The sequence below is a fragment of the Aristolochia californica genome, unplaced genomic scaffold, assembly GCF_029961685.1.
Source record: "Aristolochia californica isolate CCGP_79_NKW_82.1479 unplaced genomic scaffold, dmAriCali1.0.hap1 SCAF_7, whole genome shotgun sequence".
NCBI lineage: Eukaryota > Viridiplantae > Streptophyta > Magnoliopsida > Piperales > Aristolochiaceae > Aristolochia > Aristolochia californica.
Window position 1 is genome coordinate 1572954 of NW_027182268.1, and position 9794 is coordinate 1582747.

Sequence of the window (9794 nt, forward strand, 5' to 3'; positions counted from 1 at the left end):
TTTTAGGAGAGATTACTGACAAGGAATTACTCTTTTTTTTTTTTTTTTTTTTTTTTTGCTTCTTCTTATTTTCTCAATGTAACTGTAAGTACCTCAGGAAGGAAATTAATCCAAAGAGGTTTTATATGTTTTTGCGTGATTCTTGGTGTTCAAAGGAAAAGCCCTCAAAAGTTTCTTTTCAAATGAAAGAATCACAGGCGTCAAACACTGAAATATGAAAGCAAGAGCTTTTGATTCATCTTGCTTAAAGAAGTAGTTGGTTTTTTTTTAATGTTTGACTTAAAAAAGAAGAAGAAGAGATTTTCACCCAAACGCAATCCTACCAACTTGTGGCCACAATTGGGAAATTAAAAATTGGATTTGAGGGGTTTATACGGTATGAAACGCTTGAAATTGGTAAATTAGACCACTTTGAAGAGATTAACTTTGTCCAATCATTGAACTAGGGGACAAAGTAGTGTGCCATGCTCCCAAAATCTATCGAATAGAGATTGAATTCTCTTGGTTCTTCTATTCATAAAGGAAAGAAAACAAAAATCTTAGTCCAAACAAAAGTTTCAAAGCATCTCATTTTTCCACAAAGCCTAAGCACCCAAGTTGCACATGCCCCATGTTCCCTCTTGGAGAAAAGCTAGGTTACAAACTCTAGAAACACCCATTGCATCATCTAGCCACTATTTCAATGCCAAGGTAGGCAAATTGGGTATCTAGAGACACTTAATCCTATACTAGCATGAACCCAGTGCTACGTACGAAAAAAAAAAAAAAACGTTGTCTATTAGGTTTTATACCGGTTCGTCAAATTGGGTATTTAGAGACACTTAATTCTATACTGGCATGAACCCCATGCTATGTACGGAAAAAAAAATGTTGCCTATTAGGTTTTATATCGGTTTGTCAAATTGGGTATCTAGATGCTCGAAGGTCTGTTTGGAACCCCTAGAAAAAAAATAAGAATTTGACTATTATTATTCTAAAAAATAGTTAATAAAAATGAGATAATGATCTCTAAACTCGAGACGGAGAAAAACTTAAAAAATAGAAAACCGACCCCATTTTCTCTCCTATGATTTAATTGTAATTTTTGTTGTCATCCCCTTATTTTTTTCTCATTTTTTAAATTATTGTAGATTTTTATCAAATCTAAAATAATTAAGTCTGATAAAATGACAAAAGAGGTCACCAGCTCATTTTGCTACATAATGCGTGACATCAATTACATATCGGGTTTGAAGCAATTTGCTCAAGTGCCCTGATGAGGGCCACGTGAGTAAAGACAAAAGCCTGAGTTTGACTGAGGTTTGACGAGTCGTGGATGGGTCTTCATGATTTTGAGGACTAGAGTTTGCATGTTCACGTGCATGCAGTGTGGCCTCTGGGCCCACCCCCCATTAAATCCAGCACTCTGGAACAATGCACTTGGTATACAAAATCCGATCATCTGCATGAATTCCGTAGCCTTCTTCACTTGTTTTGGTGGGTGGGTGGGTGGATTGCAGTACTGCGGAGAGAGAGAGAGAAAGAAATGCCTGGAATTGTGTTTCCCACTTTTGTAAAGCTATTCTTCGACCATGGCTTCTCTTCCGTTTTTGCATCAGTCTTGTCTGTCCCTTGTGAATTTGCAGGATTTTAGAAATCAATTCAAATGGTGTTCAGTGAGGTTATTAATAATGGAGAACAGTCCCCTGTGAATATGATTTATCAACTACCACTGCATGACTTGACGGGATGCCAGCTTCACATTACCAAATTCTTTGTATTCCTCTCTACGGAACCTTTCTTTTCTCTCTCCCTTCCCCTTACTAGCAACTTTCTCTTGCATCCCATACCTTTGAAGAAAAACCAAAGAAATAAGAGAGTTTTGGAGGGGATCAAAGAAAGGTCACCCACTATGGACTTTTATATTTCTTGTTTGAGTCTATAATTTAATCTCCTTTGAAATTGGTTAGATTTCAACTTTAGCAAACTTTTCAATCTAGATTCAAAAAGTTTTCGATGAATCGTATAGGAGAATAATGAAAATACAAAAGAATAGAAAGCATACACCTTTTATAAACTTGGAGATGCAACCCATCTCCGGCTTTGATGCGCAATGAAGATTATTTGGAACTTGACTAAATTAATGTACACAAATGAATTGAGATAAAATTTGAATGGTTTTGCAAAAGAAGGTTCTCTATCTCTAAACATGGGTTTAAGAAGAATTTTCAAGGAAAATAGCTATAAGATGATGTTGGAAGATGGGCTCAAGCCCACACGTCCAAGTGTGTTAGAAGATGGGCTCAAGCCCATAAGACCAAGGAAGACCCACACATCCAAGAGAGGAGGAAGATGATGGGCTCAAACCCATAGACCAAGGAAAATGCCCATACAACGATGGCATGATGGTACATAAATAATATCTCTTAAAGATAACATTGATATAATTAGTTTAAGTTTCAGGAGTATTATTATAATATTATAATTTTATTCATCTATAAATTGAACCTCAGAGGGAGGGTTAGGACACAAGTCTGTCTATTACCCTATTATTTTTCCTCTGTTCTCCAAATTCGTCACTCTTCTTCTTCTCCCCAAACATTTTCTCCACAACTCTTCTTCTCACCCCTTAATCTCCTTCTACGGTGATTATACATCATAGAGTCTTAAATTCAATATGGTATCAGAGTAGGGAAAGATCTAAGATGGGAAAGGAGAAAATGATGGAGAAGAAGGGGAGGAACAAGAAAAAAACAAAGAAACAAGAGGAGTTTCTCTTATTTCCTTTAGTCTTTTTTCTTAATTTATGTTTTGCATTGGTTTTTAACTCTCTTACTATATGTTTCATATATCAAATTATATATATTTGGAAATACATTTGAGTTTAGTTGCCAAATAAAAAATAATCGTTGAGATCAGAGTTTTCTAGAAAGAGAAATTGACATTTGAAGCAACAAAGATCAAGCAGTAGACAAATTTCATACAATACTAGTAAACTTTAACTTTTGAGCCGTTTTATGCCATCAAGAATGAGACTTAATAATATAAAAAAGAAATATTTGTAAGTCTATTTTCTTAATTATTTAACAAATTCACAATCTGATTTTTTTTTATATGGAGATATCAATATTGGAAGAGTCAATGGTCATATGGGAAAAGAAAAAAAAAATACTCAGTTCGGTCAGATTACAGAGTCCAAAATCTATCAGATTATTTATCTAAAAAATATATTTTATAAAGAGAGGTTATACTTGGATGAAAGGTACTTAAGTCTAGTTTCAAAAGGAGAAATTTTTATGTCAATCTGATATATATTTAAGGAGATATTCACATTAATTTTTTTTATGCCAATCTGTTATCCTATTGAATAAGAAGATCCACATTTAAGTCGAATTTTTTACTTCATTTTTTGAGTTGCTATTATTGACCAACAATATCGGGAAAGTATCTCATAATCTACCCTTGGAAAGTTTATGTTTGTTAACTAATATATTTTTCATAATCTACCCTGGGAAAGTTTATGTTTGTTAACTAATATATTTTAAAAAAATCTTTAGAAGATCATCTTATTTTTAGAAACTTTCCTTGAGTTATTTGTCAAAGAGAAAAAAAGTGCTCCTATTATGAATTATGAAGCTTTTTGGCCCGCCACGAATTTTGTGAATTTTTTTTGGTGATTTAGAAAGATTAAAATATCTAATTTGATATAATTGAGTATTAAAACAAGGAAAGATTGTTTTTATGGTAAGTGGTGTCATAATGCAAGGAAAAAATTCCTTATTCATATTTGGAAGTGGATGATTTTATGAAAGATCTTCTCAAGATCATGATGATTTGGGGGATAATTTCATTATCATCCTTTACAAAGAGTTTATTATTTCCAGCTTATTATTTGATGCACAATTGTAAGGATAGATTCTTATTTTTTAAGGACTTTCGTACGTGTTATTTGGGTTTTGCCTCGTTACAGTTTTTTATGTCTCTTAAATTGAGACTCTCCCACGCAGCCGTAGGTTATACCGATGTGGGCGTCGATTCCTTCCCCAAATGCCAAGACCTTCAAATGCTGAAGCCATTTTGGATTCAGACAGACGCGAATTGTTACTTTTATCGCGGTGTCTACCATTAGAAGAGGGCTGTCTCCAACACCACCGGTTCTGTTCCAATGGGGACCGCTTCTACAGTCTCAACTGAGGTCGGAACAGCCTACCCAAAAGGCCCTTGCAGTTAAGTGCACAAGATGTAGTTCTTTAAACTCTTGAATTTTTGGTCTCCGTCTTCTTCACTTGGACTTGTGTTTATCTGATTGCATGGTGGCTTGGAGTGCCGAAGAGTTCTAGTTATACCTTTTGAGATTTTTATGTGTTTTTCGGTTGCCTCTACTCTTCAGCTCGTTCTTTTCGCTTCTGGGTGAGCATCCTTTAATTTAATGCACAAAAGATTCTTTATTTTCAGCTTTTTAGGAAGCTTTTTTCTTTTTTCTCTTTTGCCCTCCTTATTTCATATTAAGAAGGTCAAGTATGCAGTGGAACTAACAAATGATAGAGCAGTATGGGGAGATATTCATGCTGCCTACACAATATAGTTGGGAGAATCCTTAGATTATGATGATGATGATGATGATGATGAATGAATAAATCAAACAATAAGGTTAGCTTTATCTTGTTGTGCATTCCTTACTCGATTAGGATATTAAACCATTGAGTTCCCTTGAGAGTTGTTCAAGAATGAGACACTGTTGAAATATTTGTTTGTATCGACCGGGCCAGTCCTTGTATAAGATCCGTGCGGATGCTTTCCTAAATGGTTCGACCCTTTTAGCAGACGATTCTCCTCCTTCTCTGATTTTTCATCGTCGGCGCAAGGTGTGCATTTTTTTCCGACGACTGACATTTTTTCCTTCTGTCTCGCCTATTTTCGGCGATTATTTCCGGTGACGATAACCAGCGCGTCCTCCATTGTTTCCGACAGAGGGGTTTCCGTTTTTTTCACCTCTGTTAGGAAGGGGCTCTGTGATTGAAGATATCGGGCGTCTATTTCTTGTATTTTCGGCGTCATCTGAGTTGATTTCGGAGGTTCTTGCGGCGTCCTTCAGGTTCTGCAGTGGCCTTTTGTTGGTTTCTGGTTCCATCTGCAAAGAGAAAGGTTTTGCCATTGGCAGAGAAGCTGGATTTTATCAATTGCCGAAGTTTGATTTATTGTTGTTTCTGTTGATTTATTGTGGTATTTCATCACTCAATGGCGACTTCTTCATCGACGAGTGCTTCCAATTCTGGTGTTCGTACCAATTCGACTCGTTCCGCCATTGAAGAACCTTTGAATCCCTATTATATTCACCATTCAAACAGCCCAAGGCAAGTTCTTATCTCACAGCTGCTTACCGGTGAAAATTACATCAGTTGGAGTCGTGCGATGTTGATCGCCTTATCCGTGAAGAACAAAGCGGGATTTGTCGATGGTTCCATTCCTGAACCTCAAAGTACTGATCCTAATTTGCCCAACTTTCGGATCCGGAATAATAATATGGTCATCTCTTGGATCTTAAATTTGGTTTCCAAAGAAATTTCTGCAAGTATTATTTTTGCTGCTTCTGCCCGAGAGATTTGGCTCGACCTTCGGGATCGTTTTCAACAGAGAAACATACCTCGCATTTTTCAGCTTAAATGAGAATTGACGAACTTGCGTCAAGACAAGGATTCCATTAGCACTTATTTCACAAAACTGAAAACTATTTGGGAAGAACTGAGTTATTACCGTCCTAATTGCTCTTGTGGTGGCGTTAAAAACCTTACTAATTATCATCATATGGAGTATATCATGTCCTTCTTAATGGGCCTTGATGATTCTTTCTCCCAAGTTCGTGGTCAGTTGTTTCTCATGGATCCGATGCCTCCTATTTATCGTGTTTTTTCTTTGATTGTTCAAGAGGAACAACAAAGGAAGACTACTCATGCCTCTGATTCGAACACTCAAAACACTCCCATTGGTGCAATGACATTTGCAGTTATAACAGGAGTTGCTACATCTGGTTCTCAAAACTCTCAGAAATTTCATTCCAATTACAATTCTTCCCGGAATCAGAACAACAACAAGTTTCATTGTAATCATTGCAAGAGAGATGGACTTACCATGGATCGTTGCTACAAGCTCCATGACTATCCGTTTGCACCTAAAGCCAAAACCAACAACTATTCTAATACTGCTGCTCATCAAGTTTCTACTGCTAATGATAGTCAAGGTTCTAACTCTGTTGGAAGTTTTGTTCTGAATCTGAACTCAAATCAATATCAGCAGCTAATGTCCATGCTTTCTACGCATTTGAGTAGCTCTGCAAAGGTCTTCTCGGTTGTGCCTCCCCGACGAGCAGAGCTCAACGGTTCTTTGTTCATTTGAAATTCTAACAGACACCTATAACCTTTCATTAACTCTATTATCCTATGTGTGACATGTGAATCATCATAACCATCACTGGAGCATAGTGTTACCTGAAGAGGATCTCACTTGATTCCTGATATAAAAAAAGAAGAAAAAGAAACCCCATCTTTGTTATCAACTATTAATGACACTCTAATCTTGCATTAAACCTTTTTTTCCTTTTTGTTCAGAATCTTTGGATTTGACAAGTAGACATCAATTTGAGTCCCTGACCACATCGAACAAGTGATACATAGCAATCCTTTCTATCTGAACGTTTTCTTGTCTTACAGAAAAGATTGACCATGAGAAAGCTGATCTTTTTGGTTTCTTATTTTTAAATGCTGATTGCAAAAAGGAAAGAGGAGCCAAGAGTGAATAAGATTTGGACTGTCTCCTAATGTTTATTAATTTTAATTAGAATATGAGCTTCTGCATTTACTTCCCAGTGACCCTCTGCCAAATCTGCTCAAATCTTTCCTTAAGCACATCAGCCAGCTTTGATCAATAGTTGGGTCAGGGCTCTGGTGATTTTGAAGATCTAAAGATATGTATGTTGATTGCTAGACTTCTTCATTTCAATAGTTTCACATGAAAGAAGATCGATCTAAACATTATTTGGGGTGATGTTCTAGATGTCAATCATAAAGATTTTCAGTCCAAAGAAACAAAAGAAACAACAATTATTTGGTTGAAAATGATCTTTAAATGAACAAAATAACTTTTCCTCTCTAATAAGTCAAGGTCAAGATCACTTAGAAGGTGTGAACAAAAGGACTTGTTCAACAGCTCAGACTGGAGGTGCCAAAAAGCACTCCTATTACAAGTGCATTTGATGTTATGGATGCTATTTGGAAGGATGTTGGGGAATTGATCTCAGCTTGCTCTGAGAAAAGCTACTGATGCATTTTGGTATTATCCAGGAATTCTTTCTTTTTTTCTTTTTTTCTTTTTGTTCCAAACAAGAAAAACAGGTGAAAATATGTATTTTCTTTTCCATGATCTAGTTCAATTCATGCTGCCATGGTGGTCAACTTTTGTGCCTAGCATGTAGAAGGAAGTTTAAAATCAGTACATATTACATAAAATATATGCATCTTTTTCAAGCATTTGGACATAATATTTTATGACATCATGGTGATTCTCTACGAGTTGATGTATTTTTGTTACCCTCACTTTGAGGACCTAGATGTTCCTGCTCTCAATTGAATGAGTAATTTTTTTTTTCATAACATAAGGAAGCAAGGCTTTATCCTGATGGTTCCTGTGCTACAGAGATAATGCACCAATAGAGTGCCTTAAAGCATTTTTTATTTTTCTCATCTTCAAATTGCTGAATTCTGAGCTCAAAAGAAGTACCCACAGTGCCTTGTGACTATAGTCGCTTCTTCTCTGAAAACAATGGCGCCGCACGGAATGAGGTGGCCATCCACTGCCATGGCACTCAAGGACAGGCCAACCCCGAAGACGGAAGCAAAAACAAAAGAGCAAACTAGAGAAACAGAGTTCGTCGACCAGAGAGTTGGTGATTCCGTTTTGTACGATTCTCACAATGAATCAAGCTGAAAAAGATTTCTCTGTCACAATCTCCATTAAAGCTTTTGAAACGAAAGAAGCAGTCATGGTTCTGGGTGATAATAAAAATCTCTGCTTCACTGTTCAGGACTGAAGGATTTTCTTGTTGTTGAAGAGGAGCAAGTGATGGTAGAAGAATAAAAAGAAAGTGAGAAGAATTGATCTTTAATGATTATTGTTTGCTACCACAGCTCGTGAGAACATAAGAAGAGCAAAAGAGAAAGGATCAACTAGTGTAGTGGAGCAATTGTGATCATTAACCAAGAAATTCATAATGAGCCTATTTGATTAAATGGGTTCAATGCTCCCTTCCCCAGGTCAGAAAACTAAAAGATCCAACTGAGCAATTCTGCCTCTGGTAGATGTATCTAGATAAGTTTTACGAAACTTTGCTAGACTGATTAACGCCTTCAATTACATGAAAAGGATTAAGGGCACCTGTCTTTATATATAAAAGGGTTTCATTTATCTTCTTTTTTTATGACTAATTCAGTTGCTAATTACTATTTTAAGAGCCTTCCTATTAAATAGTTCGAATTGACAAGGCGTTCAAAGTTCAAATACTTTAGGATGGTTTACTCAAGTGGTTTCCATGGCGCCTCTTTCCATAATTAGTGGGTTCTCACCACTCACCAGGAACTGTGATTTCCACACAGAAAAATGACGGCGGCATGAAAGGGCAAATACCTGTTTAACGTTTTGAAGTGGAAGAAAAAGAAGATTATTGAATCACGGATCGAGGATTCAGATTCCAGGAAAAAAAATTAGGGCCTGTTAGTACACTATAGGTAAGTCACTTTTACTCGTTTAAGTGAAAAAAACGAATGAAAGTGAATTCACTCATAAATCAACTTTTACTCGACGATCGACAATGAGACTAAACTGATTCAATTGGATTTTAATGGAAATATTTATATTATTTTATTAATAAAATAATTTAAGAGTGATGATTAAGATATCGTAAATATAAGAATTTGATTGAGTATGTAGAGTAAATATTTTTGTTTCAGTAATCTATTTTTAAAATTAATTAAATTAATATTTTTATTTTACTTTGTAATTAGTGCATTAATTTAGACTAAACGAAGTTTTATCTTTTTTATTAATAAAATATCATATTTATTTATTTTTTATATTATTGACTTTTAATAATAAATTAAATTACTAATTTAAGAGCGATAATTTAGATATTGTAAAAGTAAAAATTTGATTAAGTATCTAGACATTATAAAAGTAACTATGTTTATTTAGGTATATTATTTTTTATATTTAAAATTTTAAATTATTTATCTTATTTTGTTAATTAAAAAGTTTAATAAAATTATCATTATAAAGTTAAATCTATCAAAGTATTTTATTAATAAACTTATTTTTCACTTTCTACTATTTTTCATTGTGCACACTAACATAAGAAAGTTCTTTCCAATATACTTTTTATTAAGTACACCAACGCAAAAAAATAATTCACTCTCACTGGCTTTAGGTCCTCAATAATAACATTTTGGGAGGGAAAAACCGGACCCGGATGTTACATAAACCGAACCGGCGACCCACGAATCAGGTCATCGGTTTAAACTTTAACCCTTGTTTATCTTTTAATAATCAAGAAACAAAAAGTCAAGAGCGAGCTGTTTAAATCCGTAGCCCACGATCTGTTTTAATAAAAACGAGTGACCGTCCGATCCATCGGCGGCGACTCGTTCTTTGCGATAAGATAGCCACCGGAGAGTTTTGTGAGCGTTGGATGGGAGATCCACGAAAAAGAGCGGTCTGCTGGGAATCTCGCTCGCTCTTCCCGACTATAAAAGCCCGTTTCCACAACTGTT

General features: G+C 35.4%; 1 long non-coding RNA gene across 2 annotated transcripts; it reads left to right on the forward strand.

Moving 5' to 3' along the window:
- Positions 1-3940: 3940 nt before the first annotated feature.
- On the forward strand, positions 3941-8436 carry LOC137936784 (uncharacterized). 2 transcript variants are annotated; one of them, XR_011109568.1, is made up of 2 exons: positions 3941-4205; positions 7669-8436. It is a non-coding gene; the product is annotated as an uncharacterized lncRNA (long non-coding RNA). The 2 variants fall into 2 exon arrangements; XR_011109569.1 differs by having other exon boundaries at positions 7759-8436.
- Positions 8437-9794: the final 1358 nt, after the last annotated feature.